The following is a 26483-nucleotide window of genomic DNA, read 5'->3' on the forward strand; positions in this document are numbered from 1 at the left end:
AATTAGGAGTGCACTATATTTTAATATCTTAGATTACAAGTAAAATATTTAATATGATGTTTATATTTTGGGGGCTAGAAGAAAATTTTGAGAGTATCAAATAGACATGTTTATTTATGTATATGAACAACAAATTTTATTTGAGAATTTGCATGAATTGAAATATTAAGTCTACAGGTTTAGACAGATACCATTATGCATGCAAATTTTTCTTTCTAGATATTAAAGTAATATAATATAATTGTAGCCTCTCAGATGATCCTTATGAGGATTTAAGTGCTTTACTAATGCCCTATGATTAAACCTCTCACTTCTTTTATTATATTGGGGGAAAAGTCACATAATTATATTCTAGTAGGGCATTTCCATTTTTATTTATAAATATTATCAGCCTACTATACCATCCAAATAAAAGACAATTACGCCCTCAACTCTTGCATATATAAGAATCAAAATTAGTTTTTTTTATTTTAGAGCTTGTTTATTCTATGATCCTAATGGTTTTACTAAGTAATGTAAGCCATTGTCCTCTACTTGATATCTTGAAGGTAATTTTGCGGAATGATAAAGGGAACCATATAAGGTATTAGCTGTACAGCATTCTGTGTGCTAAGAGACCAGTAACCTAGACTGCCTGAAGTTTTCCTGTAGCCAACACACAGAGTCATTTAACTTCATTTTCATACTTAGCTTTTTTTTCTTTTCTTTCTTTCAAATTATGAAATCACATCTACACTCCTCAGCCTAGTCAGTCATTGATTCTTTGGTGTTCCAAACCTTATTTCTGAATTAGTCTCCACATTCAAACTCCCATTGTGAGGATGCATTTGGGCTATGTGATGTTTTCAGAGCTTCTCAATCTAAAATATTAACCCCACCCCTTATCTTGTCACCACTAATTCCTTTGTTGTCATTATTACACTTAACATGTTACAGAGCCACAGTTCTGTAGATCTCAGTGTGGGCAGTGCTGCTCTAGTAAACCCTTCTGGAAAGGACTGTACTGTAAATTTGTATTAGCAGACGTGTTTTGCCACTTAATACTTCAATAAAGATCAGTAGGTATGACATGTAGACCTTCAGGAGAGGAGGCTTTAGGGAGCTGATGTAACTATTTACTGTTACATTGTAAATCCTAAGGTGTGGAACCCACGTCACGTCCTGCTCTGTATCCTCACCTATTACCTAATGTCATGAAGCTGAGTAGGGTGTTAGGAGCCAGAATGCTAAAGACAATTGCTTTGGTGTGTATCTTAGCCCAGGTAATTCCTAGCTTACAATCTCGGCGAATAATTTAACCTTCCTCTGAACGAGTTACTTCACCTGTGAAAGGGACTAATAGTGCCTAACCACATGGCGGGGGTGAGGATTACACAACTGACTATATGTGAAATGCTTAGAACACTGCCTGGCACATAGTAAAATTCACTTAAGTTTTGCTATTATAATTTGTGCATAGAAGGTGCTAAGCATAAAGCATCAGTAATTGAATATGCTGGGATGATTCTTATATTGTTTTTACCTTTACTGAAAACTATTAGTAACTGTAGAAAGAATAAATTTTCTACAATTAAGAAAGAGGAAGAAAGAAAAGAAAGAAAGAAAAGAAAGAAAGAAAGAAAGAAAGAAAAGAAAGAAAGAAAGAAAAATTGACCTGAGAGAATGGATGGCTACCCTGACAGGATTCATAAGAGATGTGAACAGCACAGGGCACTGAGAGGATCCATGGACAATGGAGAAAAGACAAAAGAAAGAAGCCTCAGTAGGAGTTTCCTTCAGTGAAGCTAGATAAGGATTTCTGTAACACTTTACAATGGAGAGATTTCTACTTAAATCCCGTTTGGGAGAAGAGAATGATAAACAAATGAACAGTATAAAATGATATAAAATTATTGAAGTTTGATAACAAAATTCACTGATTTTTTTATCTGTAGCTTAACTTTGTAATTATAAGGAATCAGAGATTACGCTGTTTAACCATATATATATGTAGTTCCTCACTCAGCTTCCTTTTCCTCCATAGAGCTTATCAGCACTTGATCTATCATATGTGTATTGTTTTTATTTTTCACAAGAATATAATCTCCATGTGGTCAGATTGTCTGTTTTGTCTTAAGTTGGGACCTCCATGCTAGAAAAATCCCCAGTATGTAAAAGGCACTTAATAAATATTTGTTAAAATAATTAACACAGTTTTGCAAAACAGGTCATACAAGAGAGAGATGTCATTTTTAAAAAACTTTTTTATTATGTTATGTTAGTCACCATACAGTACATTATTAGTTTTTGATGTAGTGTTCCATGATTCATTGTTTGCTTATAACACCCAGTGCTCTATGCAATACGTGCCCTCCTTAATACCCATCACTGGCCTAGCCCATCCCCCCACCCTCCTCCCCTTTGAAACCCTCAGTTTGTTTCCCAGAGTCCATAGTCTGTCGTGGTTCATTCCCCCTTCTGTTGGCATTTAAGTTTAGCTGTCCATGTTTTATATCACTTATATGTAAGCTAGAATTGAACATTTTATCAGAAATTGTGAGATTCAAATATTCTTGGGAGATTTAAAAGTATTAATGAATATTTCAGACCCCAGATGTTTCTGTCAAATTTAGGTAAAAAATGAATGATTCCATTATTTAACTGCTCTTAGGAATAGAGAGTTGTCTTATGGCAGTGACTTCAGATGGAGTAGAGAAATGAGAATTGATCTAGACATACTTCCTACAAGTCTTTTGGTCATAGTATGAGTTCCATGAAGCTTGGTGGCTGGAGTTTATTTTTCACATTCAGCATCCTGGCATAGTGTCCAACCCACGAATGGCCATCAATAAATGTTTGGTGAATTAATGACTGAATGAGTAATTTCTTTTCCAAAAAGTAAAAATTCATGTTAAATCATTCTTTCTGTGGTTTTTTTTTTTTTACGTTTGCACTTTTCCCCTTCTAACTTGTTTATATATTCTAAACTCTGAATACTTAGGCACTCAGACTTTTAGCATATATATTATCTCTTTGAGCAGAAGTTAGCTAGAGGGTAAAATGTCTCTGCTTTGCATGGTGTTTGTTATCTATTTTCTAAATATCCTCGATGAGCTTAAGGCTAACAGGGGAGACAAACAAGTTAGCAAATGCCTGCAAAACATTTTGTACTGGGTGATAGCCATCTGCATAGGGTTCTGATGCAGGCAAAGGAGCAGCAGAAATGCTTCAGGAAGGTGTTGATGATGAGTAGATATTTGTAAAGCTGAAAAGTAGTGCAGAAATCCAGTAAGCAAGAGCAGCTGGCCTTCATTAGGGTTTCGGGGAAAGGGCTATAGTACTCAGTCACAGGCATGACAAAAGAGGTGGTTGTTGAAGCAAACAAAACTCAGATGACTGGAGCCTTTTAGTCATTCCATTGTAAATATATCCAACACACATTGAGAGTCTACGACATTCTAGATTCTGGCAATAAAGCTGTAGAGACAAATCATTGCCCTTATGGTCCTTATACTCTAGTGGTAAAAACAGAACTTAAAAAAAAAAGAAAAAACAAAACAAAACATGTGCAGTATGATGAACAAAAAGTAAGAACTAAAAGAAAAATAATGCAGTAGGAAGAATAGGAAATATCAGAGGGCAGTCAGGGAAAATGACACTTATTTAAAGCCATAAAGAGTAAGAAATGAGCCAAGCGGATATGCCAGTATGTGGTGGGGGGACAGAGGGCATTCCAGGGATAAGGAACAACTAATGCAAAGACATGGAGACAGAAGTGTGCCTGAACCAATTGGTGAGAGAGAGTGTAGGCTAGAGAGAGGTAATGATGCTCCCAGCTCAGGGAGGGCTTGTAGGGAGCAGGATGACACTTAAGGTATTGAAGTGAGGAGTGGGATGATGTGACACTTATATTTTGATTGGGTTACATGTGTGCCCAGAGAGAAAGGAGATCCAAGTCATGGATCCTGAAGTCAACTAAAGAAAATGTTTTAAAGAAGGTGCTTGTGGTCAGTTGTGCCTAATGTCATCAATAGGCAAGCAAATGTTGCCTGAGAACTGAATGTTCGGTGAAACAAGAGTAAGGACATAACTAAGTCAACTAAAACTGCAGATATTTGTGGCACATTTGGGGTAAATGTCTAAATGTGGAAGGTGTAAGAGAGAGAAACAAAGGAAACTTCTCGAATTTGTTGTGAAAAGTAGTATGGATATAATCTCAAAAGGGTCAGGGACCCCAAAGTAATTATTTGAAGGAAAATATAATGGTTTGTTTTGAATTTTTGACAGATGTTTTGTAAGCCACGTGGCAGAGAGATTGGAAAGTGTCACACAAGAAGCAGAGTCCCAGAGGGAGGCTTTCCTAATAGTCCATTTGAGGAGTAAGTACATGAGCCAGAATGGTAAACTAGTTTGCCCAGAGAACACTTCAAGTCAATTTTTATATTGTGCCACTTTTTTAAAGATTAAATTTTTTCTTGACTGTTTTAACTCTGACCCACTTGTATATATGACACAATCCTGGCCAGCAAGGTGAGCTAGTTTTCTTACAGTGAAGGTAGTTGACTTACGGTGACTCGTTGCAAGACCCTGGTCTCCTTCCTGAGCAGTGGCACATATTTATAGGCAGATGGATTGAGGTTAAGGGTTCAAATAGTGATTGTTAAATTTCATCTTTCTTTGTGCAAAGCTAATAAACTCATAGAGGGATGAAGGCAGTGGCCTTGGCCTCATTAGCAGCATTTTCGAGCTTCTCCATATATTCTTCTCTTTAGAACAAATGCATCCAGAGTTGCCAGCTACTTTTAGTTTTTTATTCCTCCAAGTATTTTATCTTTAATCTCCTTTCAATCAAATCCTGTGTGTTTCTATTAAAAAAAAAAAAAGAACTTTACAAAGTATTTGCCATAAGGGTTCAGAAAACCCTGACCAAGCACCCCAGGTAGGCTTTATCATAATGTGAAAAATTACTGGTGAGCCTGTCTTTGCCCTGCCCTAAAGAATGCCCTTTGCTATAAAACTATAGGAGTTTCCCTTGAGTCTTGTCTTCTGGGTTTTCCCAAGGGTGATAGAACATTTTCCTCTTAAACCAGAGTTTGAGCAGTTTGTGGGCTCATTGTGAAACTGGCCCATGCTTTATGAATCAGTATAAGTGTGAGTGGATTTTCAGAATAAATAAGCTTAGTGTGAGACTTTTGCTTAATAGATTTGAGGCTTAAGTCTGTAGGATAAGCTTTATAATAGGACAGGTGAGGCACAGACCCAAAAATTTTCAGGGATCAGGCAGATATATAAATGCATGAAACTAGCTGGTATCTGACCATAAAAAGTGATGGAGCTGAGAGAAGCAGAAAGTGGATACCCCGCTCAGTGACTTAGGAGGTGAGTGTGGGGATGGGGTGCTAGAATGGGGGAACAGAGACATCATCCTTCAGAATGCATGGGGAGGGAGCTGGCATTTCACAGTTGGAACTAAGAGTGGAATACGGCACAGGAGTGATAGGAGCATTAAATAAATGGTGGAAGGAGAACACAGGTAGAGTCAGGTCAGTAGCCATAGGATGGAAAATAAGAGTTCAGGATAAGTTGGCGTGATAATTCGTTTAGCATGAGAATTCATCTCTGAACACTATTTGTCAGCCTAAGTTCTACCTCCTGTGAACATACCTGTGTCTTTCTTATAGACCAGGAGTTGGCAAACATTTTTTAAAGAGCCAGACAATAAATATTTAGGTTATGTGGGCTGTATGGTCTCTGTTGCAACTCTGCAACACTGCTATAGTCATGTGCAAAAGCAACTATAAAAAAGTGTATATAAATGAGTGTGACTATATACCCATGAAGTCTTATTTATCAAAATGTGTTGTGGGTCAGATCTGGCTCAGGGGTTCTTGTTGGCCGAGCCCTGTCACAGAGGAGGAAGTTGCTACTCTTTCAAGAGATGCTGAACTTCACCTAATGCTTAATTTAGAGGAGTAATTTTCTCTATTTAAAGTCACCACTTCTGCATATTTAATTGGATATTTTGGACAATTCTTAAGGTAGTTCACAACTTAAACAAACCTTCAAATTCCTAATCATTTTTGTCATATGTATTCATTTATTTATTCACCTAACAGATATTTATTAGGTTATAGTTTTGCACCTAGCATAATCTTTGTCACCAGGAACATAGTAACAAACAAAATAGATGCAGTTCATGATGTTAAGGATAGTTATAGTTTATTGGGATTGTGACTTTAACTGGTGAACCTGAAAGATGACATTCTGGGTCCGTTCTGTTGGAAAGTGTGGAAATTATCTGGAAACTCTCTCCCTGGAACTCAGGAAAGAAAATATATGGAGCAAAATAGAGAACTGAAGGAGGAGAGTCTGAGTGGGGAGCATTGCTGTTTGCACTTCCCTCATTGACACTTTTGAGGTGTAACTGTGGGATCAGCCCCTGAGCAACAGGAACTGACCATTCAAGCCACCTGCTCTTTAGCTGACGCTGGTAGAGAATGGAGGAGCAAGGGGCTCTTTCCAGCCAAGAACTTCTTTTACCTTTTCTATGGTTGTTTTATTCTCATAGAAATTTCTATTATGATAGAATGGGGAGAGATATCCTAAAATGTGATTAAAATAAGGATTTTTTTTCTTGGGATGTGATGGCCAAATATTCCTTTTTAAAGCCATGATAATGGTTTCTCGTCATGGTCTGAAAGCAAAGAATAAACTGGTTAAAATGCTTGATAGATCCTGTGATATCAGTACAAGCGCTTAGCAAAAGAGCTGAGGGCTAAAGTGCCCCATAAAACATTCCATAGTAAAAGAGATGATAGTTATAGTAAAATAAAATAGGATGGTAGCCAAAGTGAAGATTTACTGTGACTTCTCAAACAATATAATAGCAAAAAGAGTGGGATGGAATTTTTTTTCTTCTATATGATAGTTCAACAGCCCACAATTTTTCTTTCTGTTATTTTCAAAAATAAATCTTTCACAGTTCTTAAATGTGCCACTTCCTCATTGTAACTGCGCAGCATTATAGTTGGAGATAATCAAGACCCCGAAGGCAAATACTTTCCAAAGTTTTTAGATCAACCATGAGAACATAATCCTTGTGAATGTCATTTATGCTATAGTTCTATCATGGTATCAATTATTTATGAACAGCCTCTGATCTTGATGCATTCTGCAATGATGGAATAGTTGTACAACGGATGTGCACGGAGGATGAGGGAAGTCATACATAATGGGATGGAAATAGAATGGTTGCATGTGGATAAAAAAGATGTGGAAACATTTTTGAAAGTACAGTGAAAGTTTAGCCTATCTCAATTCAGTAGGTACTTTTTATACTATAATTTTTACATTAAGATCTAAACAGCTTATTAAACACATAGTTAAATAAACCTTCCTGTCTAGTTGGTTTACTGTCTGACAACTTGAGATGTTGCCTGGGTGATCTAATTTGATTCTTAAAATGAAATAGATAAAATCTGATTATGTTGCTTTTTTAATAAAATATCACTTGAGTTATTTGATCATTACTGGTCTTTTTACTTTTCAGCTTCTTTAAATATTTAAGTGTGCAATGAGATTTTCAATCTGCCCTATCATATAGCAGCTCTACAGCCCTCTTTTAAGTACTTGCATTGGTAAATGTGATCATGCATTTATATATATGTATCCTTATATATTTATAAATTTACATTTATATTTCCATATATATTATATATGTGTATGTATTTCTCCTACTATTAAGGCAATAGGTATTGTTAAGGTTTTATATGTATTGCCTTGAACATAGTAGGAATTTAATAATTTAGTTATTGAAACAACAAATCAAAAGAGATGAAAATTTAAGCTCTGATTTAACATGAATGCAAGTAGCATTTTTGAAGTAGATCATTGTCATTGTCTTTTCATTACGGTTCCGGAGAAAAAGCTGTATTTCGTGTTAGCAATAATTCAACCAAAGAATTTTTCATGAGGCTCAAACACTGGAAATTTATCTGTGTTAAATGTTATGAAATTCCAATTTAAATGAGATCTGAATGTGTAAGTGTTAGCCTTCAGCATTTTTGTAACCTTGTTTGATGACCTCACATACACTTTTAAGTTTAGATTTGCTGATTCTTTTTGTTGATATTAATATGATGCCGTCTGGCAGTAAAAGTGTACACAGGTGATTTTAACAAGGTGTGAAGATATGTGTAGATTTTTTCTCTGATAAGCAAGATTTAAAGAAACACCAAGATCTTTATCATATACTTAATTTTAAATGTGGTTTTTGAAACAGTTTCATTTTTTTCCACTTTAATACTTTGGATGTATTCCAGATTTCATCACCAGAAATACATATGGAGAGGACTAATAGGCAAAATATCCAAATCCCTAGTTTCTGTTATGCAAATATTTTTTTGGACATCTATTTTCCTTGAAATATTTTGTATGACATTTTAGTGAGCACCTAGGGGACTAAGATACTATTTGTTCCCTGAGGAAGAGATACAGCAAATGAATAAATAGTGATATTATAGGGCAAAAGATAAATGCTCTGGGAGAGGAACAATTTAGTTCTATGGAAATTCACAAGATTAAGCAATTACAGTTTTATTAGGTGGGGGATGGATCAAAAGAGCTTTATAAAGAGTATGGCAATTGAGAAGGAACTTGAAAATGAATGGGACTTCAAAAAACCAACAACAGGCAGAGACTTCTAGGGAAAGAGAATAGCATGACAAAAGAAAAGACAGGAAAGCATGGACTGTGTTCAGGAATGTGTATAAAATGTAACCTACTGGTGATATACAAGTGGGAGAGCAGAGGAAGTTTAGGCTTAAGCTGTAGGTAGGGGACAGAGTGGAGAAACCTTGATCTATGAGTCTCTACTTAATTCATTGTCAATTAAAAGCAAGATTTTTTTTTGTTTTAGTAGTGGATTGGTATAATCAGAGCTATGGTTTTGCCTTGGGTGTGGGATATATTAAGGGCATCCTTGGAAAGGAGAGGCTAGTAGAAACTCGTCTTCACAGAGGGTATTTGAGAAATTAGGATGGCTTGGAGGTTGGTAGCATTTAACTTTGTGAATTCACCATTGCCTGATGTCTGGACCTTTGCCTAGTAATCATAGGAAAAAGAGATGTTTCGGTGTGTCAGGGCTGATCTGTTAAATATGCAAACGAGAACATGTCACTCTCCTTCAATGGACATTTATTGCTCCTAGGGGGAAAAGAAAGCAAAATCTCTGACATGGCTGATAAGGCCCTGAACAAAATCTCTCATATGGCTGATAAGGTCTTAAATATTTGGGCTTCCATTGATTTTTGGACCCTTATCTCAGAATATATAGTTCATTTCAGTCTCTGCTATAAGTCACATCAGACTGCGTTTCTCAAACGTGACAGGGGACCCTCCTTGGCACCATTTTTTCCCTCAATCCATTTCCCTTGGTGAGTTTCCACTCTTCTGAGACCTCAGCTCCATAATGACTTTGTTAATCATGACTTCTCTCAACTCAAACTGTATTGTTTCCCTATTAAGAGTTCTCTTAGGTCACTGTGCTTCTCATTGGTGATGTTCATTCCAGTAATAATTTCACATTTTTTGTCTGGTTTTTATGAATATTTCCCTTTTAATAAACTATATACTGCACTTGGCATTTTCAGCCATCATTGTACCTGGAAGAGAGTCTTCAACAAATATTTTATGAATAAATTTTAAAAAAAGAATGAATTTCCTGTTTATGCTAGACAAAGTAAAATATGGGTAAAAAACATACATTGAAAAGTAATCAAGCTAACTGGCCATTTATATTGAACTGACTGAGCATTCTCTGGTCTATTAAAGCCACATGGGAAGGATATATAGCATCCCCTTGTATGAACATAACACACTTTGTTTCTTAATACTATTCCTGACAAAACATTGGGTTGTTTCTCATTTTTGTATTACAAATAATGCTGTTTTATTACTCTTGGATTTGTCTTTAGGTACATATTTTCACAACTTGCATCCAGCAAGCTTTATAAATACATGTATTTAATATTGTTTGTTTATTTTTATGTATACAATCATATTTTCTGCAAATAATGGAAGTTTTATCCCTATTGGAAATTTTATTATCTGTTTATATAAATCCTTCCTTAATGTTCTTTTTCTTCGGTATTATTTTACCTATTCCTGGTCTTTGCATTTCCGTATAAGTTTTAGAAACCTCAATTTTTACAAAAATAACAACTGAGTTGTTGATTATAATTGCATTGAATGTATATAGAGAATGTAGACTTGGTAGTTATGTAGAGTATCAAGTAAATGTAGATTAGGTAAACAGAAGAGCACTTGAAAAATAAATCTGTAATGTAATGTACTTAGATTTGCAAGTGTATTGTAGTCATTAAAAGGAACAAAATATCATGAAAAATAAACACAGAAAAAAAATAATTGAGAGTTAAAACTACAGTTTACTGGAAAAAAGTAATGAGAGCCTGGAAAATAAAGACTATTTCCTACAATTATAGAACAAGAAATCACAGAGACAATAATTATATAAGAAAATATAGGACATATACCTCAACATAATAAAGGCCATCTATGAAAAATCCACAGCTAACATCATCTTTAGTGGGGAAGAACTGAGAGGTTTTCCACTAAAGTTAGGAACAAGACAAGGATGTCCACTCTCTCCACTTTTGTTCAACATAGTACCTGAAGGCCTAGCTACAGCAATCAGACAACAAAAAGAAATAAAAGGAATCCAAATCAGTAAGGAAGAAGTAAAACTTTTGCTATTTGCAGAGAAATGATACTATATGTAGAAAATCTGAAAGACTCCACCAAAAAACTGCTAGAACTGATAAGTGAATTCAGTAAAGTTTCAGGATACAAAATCAATGTACAGAAATCTGTTGCATTATACACACCAATAATGAAGCAGCAGAAAGAAGAATTAGGAAAACAATCCCATTTACAATTGCACCCAAAATAAGAAGATACTAGGATTAAACCTAACAAAAGAAGTGAAAAACCTGTAGTCTGAAAACTATAAAAAACTGATGAAAGACATTTATGACACAAAGAAATAGAAATAATTCCATGCTCATGGATTAGAAGAATAAATATTGTTAAAATGTCTATACTTACTGAAAGCAATCTACACATTTAATGCAGTCCCTATCAAAACACCAACAGCATTTTTCATAGAACTGGAACAAATAATCTTAAAATTTGTATGGATCCACAAAAGACCCTGAATAACCAAAGCAATCTTGAAAAGGAAAAACAAAGCTGGAGGCATCACAATTCCAGACTTCAAGTTGTATTACTGAGCCGTAGTGATCAAATCAGTATGGTACCAGCACAAAAATAGACACATAGATCAATAGAACAGAACAGAAAACACAAAGTAAACCCACAATTATCCAACAAGATAATCTTCAACAAAGCAGGAAAGAATATCCAATAGGAAAAAGACAGTCTCTTCAATAAATGGTGCTGGGAAATTGGACAGCAACATGCAAAAGAATGAAACTGGACTACTTTCTTACGCCATACACAAAAATAAATTCAAAATGGATGAAAGACCTAACTGTGAGACCTGAAACCATAAAAATCCTTGAAGACAGGCAGTAACTTCTTTGACATTAGCTATAGCAACTTCTTTCTAGATAGGTCCCCTGAGGCAAGGGAAATAAAAGCAAAAATGAACTATTGGGACTACATCAAAAAAAAAAAAAAAAAAAACAACCAAAACCAAAAAACCACTTATGGGGACAGCAAAGGAAACTATCAAGAAAACCAAAATGCAGTGTATGGAATGGGAGAAGATATTTGCAAATGACATACTCAAAAAAGGGTTTGTATCCAAGATATATAAGGAACTTATAAAACTCAACACCCAAAAAACAAATAATCCAATTTAAAAATGGGAAGAAAATATGAATAGGCATTTCTACAAAGAAGACGTGCAGATGGCTAACAGACACACGAAAAGATGCTCACCATCACTTATCATCAGGAAAATTGCCAATGGAAACTATGATGAGCTATCACCTCACACTTCTCAGAATGGCTAAAATCAACAACACAAGAAACAACAGGTGTTGGTGAGTGTGCAGAGAAAAAGGAATATTTGTGCACTGTTGGTGGGAATGCAAACTGGTGCACTGTGGAAAACAGTACAGAGGTTTCTCAAAAAGTTAAACATAAAACTACCTTATGATCCAGCAATCACACTACTGGGTATTTACCCCCAAAATGCAAAAACACGAATTCAAAGTGATAATGCACCCCTATATTTATAGCAGCATTATTTACAATAGCCAAGATATAGAAGCAGCCCATGTGTCCATTGACTGATGAATGGATAAAGAAGATATGATATATATATTCTATGTATACAATGTAATATTATTCAGCCATAAAAAAGAATGAAATCTTGCCATTTATAAGGATATGGATGGAGCTAGAGAGTATTATGCTAAGCTAAATAAGTCAGACAGAATGATGACTACCATATGATTTCACTCATTTGTGGAATTTAAGTAACAAAACAAACAAGCAAAGGGGAAAAAATGAGAGAGAGAGTCAAAGCAAGAAACACACTCTTAAATATAAAGAATAATCTGATGTTTATTGGCTGGGGGAGGGGAGAGGATGTGTTAAACAGGTGATGGGGATTAAGGAGGTCACTCGTGATGAGCACCTGATGATATATGGAACTGTTAAATAATTTTATCATACACCTGAGAGATACCTCTCCAAAATTATGTAATATAAAACAAAGAAAGAATACAGATTTTGTGAAACAGAAGATTCTGCTCAGAAGATAATAGATCAAAAATCTTAAGATGAAATCATTGTTATAAACTTAGATAGCAAATCCAGATTGTTGTAGGAAGAGTTAGAGTCCTAGAAAAAATGAAAATGATTTTTTTAAAAAGGCATAAGTAAAACAGAAATCAAAACACAGTGATCTAATGAATCGTGAACACTACATAAAAACTAATGATGTACTATATGTTGGCTAATTGAACATAATAATAATAAAAAACCACAATGATCAATAGACATAATTGAAACTTGAAATGAAAATTATTTGAGCTCATATAAAGGCACAAAAGTGCAAAATTAAAGGAGATTGATTTGAAATTCCAGGAAATGCATAATTCTTACAAAAAAATCATAAATCAAACTTAGATATGATTTTAGACAATTGTTTGGATATAAGAAAAGAGAATCTATGTCAGCAGACTAGAGTCATGGCATTGAATTCAGAGAGGAAAAAATATAATGCTAAGAAACTATCTAACCTGCCGTTGGATGATGTTTCTCCAAGTTCATAAGGAAAATACTATTTACTAATTTCCAATTTTGAAACTTAACCAATAAACTAAAGATGATTGTTAGATCAAGGAATGCTGCTTGCCTCACAACTTTATTATCTTCTATTACTAAGTGATTAGTTCCCAAGAGAACGTATTTTGCTAGACAAATACAGCGGCCACCACAGACTGCGATTGTCTGAATGTGGCCGTATGACCAAGAAGTAAGACGAAAGTGGAAATGATGTGATGATACTCCAGGAAGTATTCTTAAAAAGAAGAGGCTCACATGTCTTTTTCCTTCTGACTTTTTTTTTTTTTTTTAAGTTTCTGCCTGTTGTGCTTCTGTGATAGCTAGAGCTACATTAGCTGCTTTGGGCCGTGTTTGATCTTGATGATGACATCTCTGCACTAGATGGTAGAGAAGAATAGTAGAACAGACTGAGGAAATCTGGTGAGAGGAGATCTGGTATTGAACTCGGTCAGGACTATCTACCTCTACACTTCTTTTATAAAGAAAAACAGATATGAGCCCCCTGGGTGGCTTACTCAGTTGAGCATCCAACTCTTGGTTTCAGCTCAGGACAGTATCTCGGGATCATGAGATTGAGCCCTGCATTGAGCTCCATACTCAGTGGGGAGTCGGCTTGAGATTCTCTCTCTCTCTCCCTCCCCCTTTGCCCCTCCCCCTCCTCATGCATGTGCACACACACGTGTACGCTCTTGCTCACTCGCTCTCTCAAATAAGTAAGAAAAACAAATAGTTCTCTTTTCTTTAATACAATATAATGGGTTCATTCCCCATTAAATGTGGTTAAAACCAGTCTAATTATAGATTTGTGCTTAGATGGTGAGAATTATTTATTAATAATGATGGCAGTGTTGGCAATAGTGCAAGGGGAGGATTAGAACATGAAAGGATTTAGAAAAATTAAGAGGAGCAATAATTGCCTCACCTTATAGAATGATGAGTAAATATAAAAATAATAAACTGAGAAATAAAGATTTGGCAATATTTAAAGTTATCAGTGTTGGAGAGTATATGAAGGAGAATGGTGATAAAACTATAATATATTGGGAGAAAGAGAGGAGGAGGAGTATAGAGTAAATGAGCTAACATTCTTTGGCTTATTTTAAGGAGTAACTGATGTATGTAAAGATATGTGATTGAGATTTCTGTGCTTCATCTATCCAAAGAAAGCAAAACTCCAGGCATGAATAACTAAGAGAATATTGAAATATATGCTGAATAAACAATTAATAAATGGACTAATAACTGAAATAAAGGAAGGAGATAGAATTATTTAAATAAGATCAAGAGTAATAACCCAGTAAACATTTCTCTGGGTTTCATCATCATCAAATGTTAAACACCTATTTTTCATTTTATATGTTGGCAGTTCATTACATGAACGGTATCAGAATGTTTCTGAGAAATTTTTAACCTTAATCAGGCTATTTGACCGTTATAGTCATTCTCCATGACAGTACTATTTGATGACAATATAAACTGTTTGATCATTCACCTGCCCACAGAGTATTTTATTTCTCCATTTTTTCCCCATTCCTATATGCAAATACAACCGGGACATAATTGAAGAATTCAGCAAAACTCCCCCTGAGCTAGAAACATTGTCCACTCCGTGTACTTGTGTTGAAATCTCATTCTAGGTTCTGTTTCATGCAAACCTTTCAACCTGAATGTAGTCTTTAAATATTTATTATTTAATATAAATATTTAAACATTTAATATAGGTAGCTGACCTCTGAAAAACTGCTAATGCTGAAGCAATCACTGGGTATTTTTTTTTTCTTTGTAGTTTGCCGAAAGCTTTTCAGCACATAAACTATTTCCATGGCAAAGATTCTTATGAGATACATGTAAAAATGTGTCAGATGTAAGCTGAATAGGTATACCCACCTGAAAAGATATAATGAATTGATGTTCACATTTTTCCAAGAGTAAATAAAATGCTTTGAGTGAGTAATAATGCTTGCTCTTCTATTAGATTATAAAATCCTTGAAGGTATACTCTGAGTTGCTTGTCTTTGTATCACGTAATATTTGTATAGTATCTGAACACACACTATCATGAGTGCAGTAAATAATTAATACTGAATACGTGGTAAATATGAACCTTCAGCCACAAATTCAAGTATGCTAGTAATATAAAATTTATTCCCTGATAATGATAATCAAACCTAATCATCCCTTCAGTCTTTCGTTCTGCCTAGGAAAAATGAAATATCAATCAACTTAAGATCATTTCTATTCTTTCCTCAAAGCAAATTTAAATTATATTGAAGTTGCAAAACAATAATTTGGTAGAAATGAGATCGATCTGGTAGCCTCTGTCATCATATATTTATGCTGAAATTCATTTTGACATCTGCAATCCAGTCTTGTCTTCATTCATGGGCCCTTGTCCCCATTTAAAGCCTTCTTCACAATTGCAGGTTGTTCTCGTATCCCGTATTAGTGTATTGGAGTCCAGGCGTCTACCCATTGCACATTACTGGATCAGGAAAGAAATCCTTCGAGACTGCCTCAGTTTCTCTCTGCCCGTATAGAACTGTCGTCATCTGTGTACCCCTGTTCCTGCGCTATGCTAGGAGCAGTGGGTTCTGGGTTCTTAGGACTTTTCTCAGAATTATTCAGAATGGCTAGGATTAATCACATATTCTTTCATGTTTTTTGTCACATGCTCAGGACCTAGATTTGATTTTTCCCTCCATTATTTGGTTGTCTTGTACCTTTCCTAGGACAAGGAGAGTAGAATATTGGTCTGTCCAAATTGGGGGGGGGGTGGTAATGGGAAGCTTATAGGTAACAGGCTAATACATAAATATATAGCTGCAAACAAATAATTGAATTCAAATAGTGTTTTATTTATTCTGTAGTGCTTTTACATATATTGCATTAGATTCACACAAAAGCCTGTGAGATACTAATTATAAGTATTTTAATCACATAAATTAATAAATTGGGTCAAAGAAATTGACTTTTTTAGATCTAATCTGTTATTGATCCATTTATCAACTTTTCATTTTAATTTCTAACTGTATTACTCTATTTGGCTTTACATTAATAATTCTTCATTTTATTTATTTCTTTTTTTTAATGTTTTTTTATTATATTATGTTAGTCACCATACAGTACATCCCTGGTTTCTGATGTAAAGTTCGATGATTCATTAGTTGCGTATAACACCCAATGCACCATGCAATACGTGCCCTCCTTACTACCCATCACCAGCCTATCCCATTCCCCCACCCCCTCCCCTCTGAAGCCCTCAGTTTTTTTTGTCATAGTCCATAGTCTCTCATGCTTCATTGCCCCTTCTGATTACCCCCCCTTCTTTATCCCTTTCTTCCCCTACCGATCTTCCTAGTTCTTATGTTCCATAGATGAGAGAAATCATATGATAATTGTTTTTCTCTGCTTGACTTATTTCACTTAGCATTACCTCCTCCAGTGCCGTCCATGTTGCAGCAAATGTTGAGAAATCGTTCTTTCTGATAGATGAGTAATATTCCATTGTATATATGGACCACAACTTCTTAATCCAGTCATCTGTTGAAGGGCATCTCAGTTCCTTCCACGATTTAGCTATTGTGGACAATGCTGCTATGAACATTGGGGTGCATGTGGCCCTTCTCTTCACTACGTCTGTATCTTTGGGGTAAATACCCAGTAGTGCAATGACTGGATCATAGGGTAGCTCAATTTTTAACTTTTTAAGGGACCTCCACACTGTTTTCCAAAGTGGCTGCACCAACTATTTATTTCTCTATTGAATAGATATGCTTATTTTATACTCTGTGCCTAGGGGAATTCATTTTTGTTAGTTTGTTTTTCCTGCTTAGTCTCATTTGTTCTTTGTTTCTTCACTCTTTTTTTTTTAATTGCTAAACTCATATCATTTGGAGTTTTAAATAAGGCAATACTTTGAGACTTCTGTTGCAGGTGGGTTATTTCATAGAGATTTGCATTATGTTTCTACCAGCTACCCAAGAACACAAGAAATTGGGCTTCTTGAAGCCAAATTCTTGGCCTGATCTTTTTTAGACCACCTAGGGAATATGAATTGAGGAGGGGACGCTGCACAGGAAAGAGTTCTTTTTCCTTCTACCCAGGAACAAAACTCAAGATTTTTTTGAGTTTGTTCTTGTTTTCCTTTTTCCTGTTCTAAGGAGATATTATTTGTGAGTGTGGAAGTCTATGGGATTTTTGCTTCACCCATAAACTGAGAGATTAAGCCTTTGTGATCCCAGTTCTATGAAGACCATTTTCTACTAGACTCCTCTATATCTTATGCCCCATGGGTTGCAAAGGCATGAAAATCAAAGGTAAAGTTGCTTAGAATTGAAAAATGCCCACAGGGTAAACACAGCTTCACTGTTCTACTTATGTCTCTGAATTCTTTACTTTGTATTTGGCCCATGAGGATTGCTTCCTTTCTTGCTAGTTTAATGGTGTATTTAAAAATATAGTTAAAAATACATTTTTAATTTTAACATTTTTAATGGATTTAATCAAGAGAGACATTCAATATAATCCAGCCTTCTAAACTACCAGAGACAGAAGTCTAATTCTCTGTTGTTGGAATGCTAATTTACTCTCTACTATAAATGTTACTACATCTTTGTGCATAACTTTATTTTTTTTAATGTATAGAGAACTTTATTTTTTTTAATTTACTTTTTAATAATATTTTTTTATTATATTATGTTAGTCACCATACAGTGCATCCCTGGTTTTTGATAACTTTAAATAGATTTAGAAGAATAATTCTGTAAGTGAAATTGATTGGTAAAATAGCATGCATATAGTTGAGACTTTTGATTCTGTACTGACATATTGACCATCAATAAGTTTTACTACTATACAGAACCAGCCAAACAGGAAAGAAAACTAGATATAATTATTACTCCACCATTTTACTTTTGAAATATGGAAAACTAATATGATACTAGTGGCAAATATCTAATTTTAGCTAACTTAATAAATTTTTAAAAAATTAGAGGAGTGAGAAAGAGAGAATTCTGAATTGTATAACCAAGCTATGGAAAGATTCTGTACTGGGCTGGATGGGGGTCCGTAAAGAGGTATGTCCACATTCTAATTGTCAGAAACTCTGGATGTTACTTTCTTTGAAAAAGGGGATATTTTGGGATGTGGTTAAGTTAAGGGACTTGAGAGGAAGACTTTATCCCCATTTTTCTGGGTGGGCCCTCAGTGCAATCTCATGTAACCTTATAAAAGATAGAGAGATTAGACCAAGAAACATGGAAGGAGACAGATACACAGAAGAGAAGGACTCAATGTGACCATGGAGGCAGACACTGAAATGATGTGGCTACTGCATCAAGAAATGTCAATAGAAAAGGCAAGGGATGGATTTTCCCGCAGAGTCCTCCAGAGAGAGTGTGGCCCTGCTGACACCTTGCTTTGGGACTTCTGCGTTCCAGGTGGTGAGACAATAAGTTTCTCTTATTTTGAACAACCCAGTTTATGGCAGCTCCAAGAAACTAATACTGGTAGTTTGGGTTTTTTTTGTTTGTTTGTTTGTTTTTGTTTAATCTATCTTTCCCTCTATTTTTCTCTTTCTCTCTTATCCCTTATTTCTATTAGCTCTATTATACAGTTCAGTATATTTATATGCCATCTGACAAAAGATCTAGTAGGAAAGATGGACAATCAATTGGACTTTTTAAGTCTCAGAAAGAAACTCGTTTTTCACCAATTTCAGCTCCAGTCCTTGAACAAATCATGTGGTCAGACACCATGATTGCTTCAAAGTGACTCACATAACTATTCTTCTGAGTAAGGAAGTAGCATTTGTGACTGTCAAACACCAATAATACTGCCTGAATAATTTACTTAAGAAGGGAGAAGCTTTTCTGAACAGAAAACAGAACATTTACTCTAGACCATCCCTTTATTCTTTGTGTGTGCACGCACACAAACACACCTTCGATACCTGGAAAATGTTGGACTTCCTTTCACAAACACTCATTTTGTGTCACTTGCATCTCTTTCAACCAGAAAGCAGCAAAAGTTCTATAGCCAATAGATAGGTCTGGCTCAATGTCTGGCCTCTGTTTTAGACGATGATGATGACAAAGATGGCTCATTTTAAAAGCCTCCCTGGTTTTACCTCTTTGAGGGCAGTGACAGACCTACTGAGCCAGACTCTCAGTGTGTTTCAGTTGAGTGCCCACAGAACTCTCCTAAACAAATATGCAAACTTGATATGTTCCTGTGATCAATTGACATTAACTAAGTAGTTTATTCTTCTCAGAGGGAGATTATGATGTGGCTCTTCCAGGCTCTAAAAAACATACACAGAGTTATTTTACATTGCTGAATATGGAAAAAAAGATCTGTGAAGTACTATAAGAAAGATGGACTACATGTAAATGATCTCTGGAATTTCAATTAAATAAAATTCCTAGAGATCTAGGCAAACTACACAAAAACAAAGTTTAAGATGAGACCTTGATCAGTCATTACTATTAATTATGTCAGGTATTATGGTATTCCCTGATCATAGTGTAAAAAGAATGTAACGTTTGAGAGGTAATAATGATTTCTATATAAATAACCTTTTACAATTAAAAGCAGAAACAAAGAAAAATATGTAAAGCATACAGATGAAAGGGATTGTACTATTAACTGTCAGATAAAATTTTGTCTCAGACTGCTGTCTAGCAGCAAATTTTACATTCCAAAGGTGGACTAGTCAAAAATGGATAAATTTCATGCTTCACATAAACTACAGTGATGATTTTAGAGATCTAGAGAAAAGTCATATAACATTCTGAGATACACTTAGCAGATGAGAGAAATGATATACTAAAGACATCAATTGAACTGCAAGTTGTGTGTGAAGCAGCATAAAACATTAGCTTGGAATTTGATGTGCCAAAAATATGAAATTAATATAATAATAAATCCGAGAGCCATTCCAGCTCAAAAGCAGTCCCCACATTTTTCAAGAGAAATGATAGATCAGCATGTGACTTCTTTAGGAAGACGTAATAAGATTCTTGAATTCTCAGATCTGATAGATCAGCCAATCCTATAGAGAAAAAAAAATCCATGCAAAGCTGGCAGGCTATTAAAAGAAATGATTTTTCATGGTAAAAAAAAATAACTTCTAGACGTTAAACAAATTTGTATTTCCAGAAAAATGACCAAAAAAGAAAAACAAATTAATGAATTACTTGAAGGAGAGGCTAGAATGACAAAAACTGTATTGTTACCAGCTTGATTTTAGACCTGCTCATATATATGATGTTACATATAGAATCCTACAAAAAAATAGGTACCTATATTTTTATAAAGTATTTTCTATTTTTAGGCTCCTGTGTCTAGGACAGTGTCTAGAACTTACATGTTTGTTCAGTGGAATTTATTGCTAGATTTCATAGACACATGGAAGGTCAAAAAATTTGGTTTGCCTGCGTCTTTCACCCATAGTCTGTGATGGGTCAGGGGGCTCTGTTTACATTATCTCAGACAGTTAGATTTAAGCTAAGGGTAGTCACTCCATCTGTTGAGTATTTTCAATCATCAAAATTTTGGGGTTTCAGTAAACCAAATATGTATTTAATGGAATGACTCACTTTTCACATGGCTCGGTTCTTTGCCATACAAGACAGAACTTGGCAAACTATGACCCATGAGTGTATTATGGTCCACAGGTCAATTCTGGCCTGTCTCTTATTTTTGGAAATAAAGTTTTAGTGGACACACCAATGTGTCCTACCCATGTAGGCATTATCTATGGCTGCTTTCTTGAGAAGACAATAGAAATAGGTCCTTGCAGCAGAAACCATATAGCTCACAAAGCTGAAAATATTTACTATATGGCTGTTTGCAGGAACAGTTTACATTCCCATGTCCTACATGTAGTAAAGTGCAAATGTTTTGTCGAAGTATCATAAGAAATAAAGTAATGGCAAAAGTCAGGTCCTGTGTTAACACTTGAAATCCCTCTGGCCACTGGCAGACAGGTAAATAATGGTATTCAAAACAGTCATAAAAGATAATTCAGGGATTAGTGTATTGGTCGTAAGGAAAAGTAAACTTATATTCAGAAAAATACATCAAATTAGATTGTATTGAAAACTCAGGGAAACAAGTGGTTCAGACTAGGTGTGGTTTCATCTGACCTCTTAGCTAAGAAATAAAAAGAGATAAAGCTTAGAGTTGGGCCTGATCCTGATTAGGCAATGGTTGTGAATGCTTTGTTGTCTTGAGTCACAGGTCAGAGGAGGCTTTTGGTCCTACCCTCTCTGGTAGAACACTACCTCACTCTTTGTATGCTTCAGAGTAAATGATCAGTTATGGAGTTAAAAAGATTCTGGGTGACCCAAGTTATTTTAGTCAATCCAATAACCAAAGTAATCGTGTAGCAATCTAATAAATCATTCATTGATCTGCAATTATAATAAAAAAAGAAAGAAACAGATTGACTAGAAAATGATTGATTTGTTTTGATGATGTCCACAGAGGAGCTGTAATCTCTTTAGCAGTTGTTTAAACATAATTCACAGAATTACCTGCCTGCAGTCATAATTGCAAGAATGATAAAAATGTTCTATAATCTGAACTTTCAAAATCTACCAAAAAGGAAAACAAAGGCAATTGTTTTGCCAAAGGATATATTGAAAAATACCACTTAAGTGAAAATAGTGGGATAAAAATTGCATTTAAATAATGATTATAGCTATATATAATATATCTGCCTTTGGAAAACACTTTGACATTTTTTAATACTACATATAGAATGGCAAATAAAACTTTGTTGTGGTAGAAAGCAAAGGCTTTAGAGTTAAGATAAAATACAAACAAACAAACTTGGCTTAAAATCTCTGTCCTATCATGGTGAAGTAATGTTTGAAAGTGTCAGGGATATGGTGCTGGTTCAGATCCTTCTTCAAGATTGAGGGGTTCATCATCCCTTTCAACTTCCATTGAAGGAAGATTGACAGATGTCAGCTGTCAGACCTCTCAAGTAATTGCCTTTAGCTAAAGAGAGCATCTCTCCCAAAATTATGCCCTCTTCCCAGGGTAGCCCCCATTAAATGATTGGTCAATAAGTTGTATAAAGGACTGGATCCTTTGTCTCAACTTGAGACAGCTCTTAAGGGCTACTCAGGCTTCAGAGTTTCATGTAAGGTTGTCTGAAGCCTTTTTGTGACATGTCCACAACCTACATTATCCCATCCATCTAATCCGTTATTTCCTTCCCCAAAGTATTGATTCTAAGAGCACCCTTGAATTACCATCCAGCATGTTAATCTCCATCTCAGCCCTACAGTGATCAGAATAGTCTAAGAACAAACGTGTTTAGATAAGATTTTGAAGACAGAGCACCCCAATCCTGCTGGAAATAAAAACTTCATCATAGTGATAGGTGAAGAACATAGCCCCTAGCTGAAATTAGCAGGCTAACATGTGTTGGCAGAGACAGAGTGACTAATACCAAGTTACCATGTGGCCACATGTGTTTGGTTCTATTGCACCTACTGAGTCATGAAATCAAAGAGGATTAGTAGAAGTTAGTAGAAAAGATAGAAGTTGTACATTTGGGATTGAGCATAAAGAGAGCCAGAAACCCCAAGTATATTACACAGACAAGTTGCTCAGACTCCATGTAATACATACTTTTGAGTCAGCATTTCTCCCTCAGCTCATTTCTCTACCAACATGGTAGCTTCCTTACAACCAAATGATAAAGGCAAAAAAAGAGCCATGTGGTGTGTCTGATCAAATGACTGCAAGCCGAAAATGTATTATAGCTGGTAATCTACTTTGAGTTAGATAGAAATGACCTGAGTCAGTATATAGATTCATGGGCAGTAGCAAATGGCTTGGAAAATCATCAGAGGCTAAACAGAAAATAAATGAGTTAGCAAGTTTGTCAGAAACTGAAAAAGGGGAGCCACTCCACCTGGGTGGCTCCATTGGTTAAACATTTGCCTTTGGCTCAGGTCATGATCCAGGGGTCCTGGGATTGAGCCCCTGCATTGGGCTCCCTGTGCAGTGGTGAGTCTGCTTCTCCCTCTGCCCCTCCTTATGCTCATGCTCTCTCTCTCTCAAATAAAAAAAATCTTAAAACAAAACTGAAAAGAGAAAAATTAGAAAATTGGTGAGGATGTCTAGAATAGCAGCATGGGATGTGGTAGGCCTGGGCACAAAGTATAAATTTCTTTGCATCTCATGTTGATGCCCACTGGTGAACATCCACCATGGAAAGGACACTAAATAGCCAAGTAGAGTATGCCTTGGGCGGTTGACATCAGCCAGCCTCTTTTACTCCCTTCTTCCCCAGTTCTGGCATGATGAATAACTAAACAGAAGAGTCTTGTGGCAGGAATGGGCCCAACAGCATGCATTCCCACTTACTAATCTGATATAGGTACTGAAACTGATAGATTTCATTCTGTTAGCAACGGTTTAAACATAAACCCAGGGTACAGTCTCATCCCTCAAGGAAACCAATCATTCCCTTTATAGCAGGTTTACTACATTAGATTCCTTTCACTTGAAAGGGATAGTGATTTTTTTTTTGTGGGAATTGATACATATTTTAGGTGTGAGGTGGTTGTTCCCCGCCCCCCTACTTGAAAGACCTCACCCAGGACCACATTCCAGGGACTTATAGGTGTCTGATACACTTACATGGCATCCCAAAGAGTATCATGTTCAAGGGATTCACTCTATAGCAAAGAAGGTGCAGCAATGTGCACATCACCATGGAATCCTATGGTCCTATCACATCTTATAAAACCCAGGACTGCCCAGTATATAATAGCAATGGGGTGGCCTATTGATGATGTAACTGAAGCTCCAGTTCAGAGACAATATCTTGAGAAGACAAGGCAAAAGACTCAGTTGTACGTGCACACTAAATCAGTGACTGTTATTATATTGTTCTTCATCCACAATAGGTAGAGCAGATGGTTTGGTGAATCTCTCAAAGCAGAGAGACCCTGACTGCTCGCTCCAAGTGACTCTTAGAGAATTGCTTCTTTCCATCCCTTTAAGTCCAGGTTCTCTAGGCTTAGAAGTCATTGTTTCTAAAGGGAGAACACTTCCACAGGAGACTTAGCAAGAGTCAAATTAGCTTTAAGCTGTACTGCCACCTGAGTACTTTGAATCCTCATGCCAAAGGACAATGAGGCTTGAAGAAAAATAACCATCTGGCAAGGGTAATTGACTCTGATCATTAGGAGGAGATAAAGCTGGTGATGTATAATGGCAGTAGGGAGTAGTATGTTTGGCATCTCAGGGATCCACTTGGGCATTTCTTATTACTCTGTTGTCCAATTTTGAGAGTAAATGGATAAATACAGCAGTCTGGACCTGAGGTGTCATGCTAAGCAAGAGCTCAGACCTCTCAAGAATGAGGATCTGCATGAGCTCACTAGGAATATTAAATATCGGTTTGTCCTCAAGACTAGTTTCACTAGCAAGGCCTGCAGTTCAACTCACTATCCCTCTTATGGGAACTTCCCATAGAAAGAGACTCACTGGAGTTCTGAGATAGCTACTCCTACGACATATATGAATCAGGTACATCAGAGCAGCCCGGTGAGTGAACTATCTTGGCTGCTCAGCTCTACTCTCCAGATTTCTTTTTAGTCGATACTGCTGGGGAATTTTTCAATTAAATCTCTCAGCTGTCAGCCCTTTCTAATAATTTACTTCGGGTGAAGAGAGGCACCTTGCCTAAGCAAGACACCTTTCATCACATGATTGACCAAAACAGTAGTATAACATGTCTGCCTCCATAAGCCGAAATTGGACCATGTCTCAAGGGCCATTCAGCTTGACTTCATCATGGTTGCTGAATCCTTGTTGAGACTGAATTGCAGCCCAGTTTCTCCCTGTTTGGCTTCCTTACCTTCTCCCAAAGATGTTGATCCTAAGAGCACTGCTTAAGAAATTCTGTATGCTAATCTCTGACTCAGAGTGGGTCTCCAAGACAATCCATCTTACAATAGAAAGTTACTTGACTTCTCTTATTCTCAATTTTCCCTTTCTAAATGCTGGATAACAGAGTCTACAAGGCAGAGTTATCATGGTAATAGAAGCAATGTACAACAAAGTGCCCAGAAAATTGCCTAGAGCAGCTGAATATTTAATTAACTGCTGGTTCCCTCATTTCTTCTGCCTCTCAGGGTAACAAAGTGATTATTTGCAGAATTGATTATTAACATAAATGTATCCTAGAATTCTTCTAATTTTCCAATTTTGGCAGTTTGCAAGTGTCTTCTTCCTGGTGATGTCATGTATCATTATCATTTAAAAATAGGCAAGCAACTATTTTTATTTTCTTTGATCATTGGATTTTATCAGAATATAGTTCAAGAGCTGGGGCGCCTGGGTGGCAGAGCGGCTGAGCGTCTGCCTTCGGCTCAGGGCGTGATCCCGGCGATCTGGGATCGAGCCCCACATCAGGCTCTTCCGCTATGAGCCTGCTTCTTCCTCTCCCACTCCCCCCGCTTGTGTTCCCTCTCTCGCTGGCTGTCTCTATCTCTGTCGAATAAATAAATAAAATCTTTTTTAAAAAAAAGAGTAAACTTTACTTTAATAATTACTTTAGTCTGCTTTGAGAGTCTAACTCATCCTTGAAGGATAGTCAACATGGATCAGCAGAGTACATTTCCGGCAACTTGAGCCTATGGATTAAAATTATAAAGTTCGGGACAGAATCAATTCAATTCAACAATTTTGCATCTATTACTATGTAATGCAAGTCTGCCAAGGGCAAGGTGTACTTGAATTGAGGTTTAAGATATAAGTGGAAGTTGATTAGATGGAAAAAAGGGAGAAGACATGTAAGTAAAAGACTGATATATGTAAAATTTTAGGGTCATAAAAGCATGTATGTAGATGGCTGTACATGAGCTGTGAGATGTGGACAGTGAACTCTAAGGGGACAAGTGTAATATATTGAATTTAAGTTGAATAAAACATTGTCCCAGGTACCGAATATGCTTTGCTTTGTTTCTGAAAAACTATATGAGTTGGGAGAGAATTGTAATTGGCATGGACTTCATGTGGTCAACGGTGATCTTGACATGACTGCTAAAAACAAATAAACCTATTGTGCACATAGACTCATAATACTTTCTATTTATTTCACATTGGGATTGTTATGTTCAGATTAGATTATCACA

The sequence above is a fragment of the Ursus arctos genome, unplaced genomic scaffold (genome assembly GCF_023065955.2).
Source record: "Ursus arctos isolate Adak ecotype North America unplaced genomic scaffold, UrsArc2.0 scaffold_8, whole genome shotgun sequence".
NCBI classification, from domain to species: Eukaryota; Metazoa; Chordata; class Mammalia; order Carnivora; family Ursidae; genus Ursus; species Ursus arctos.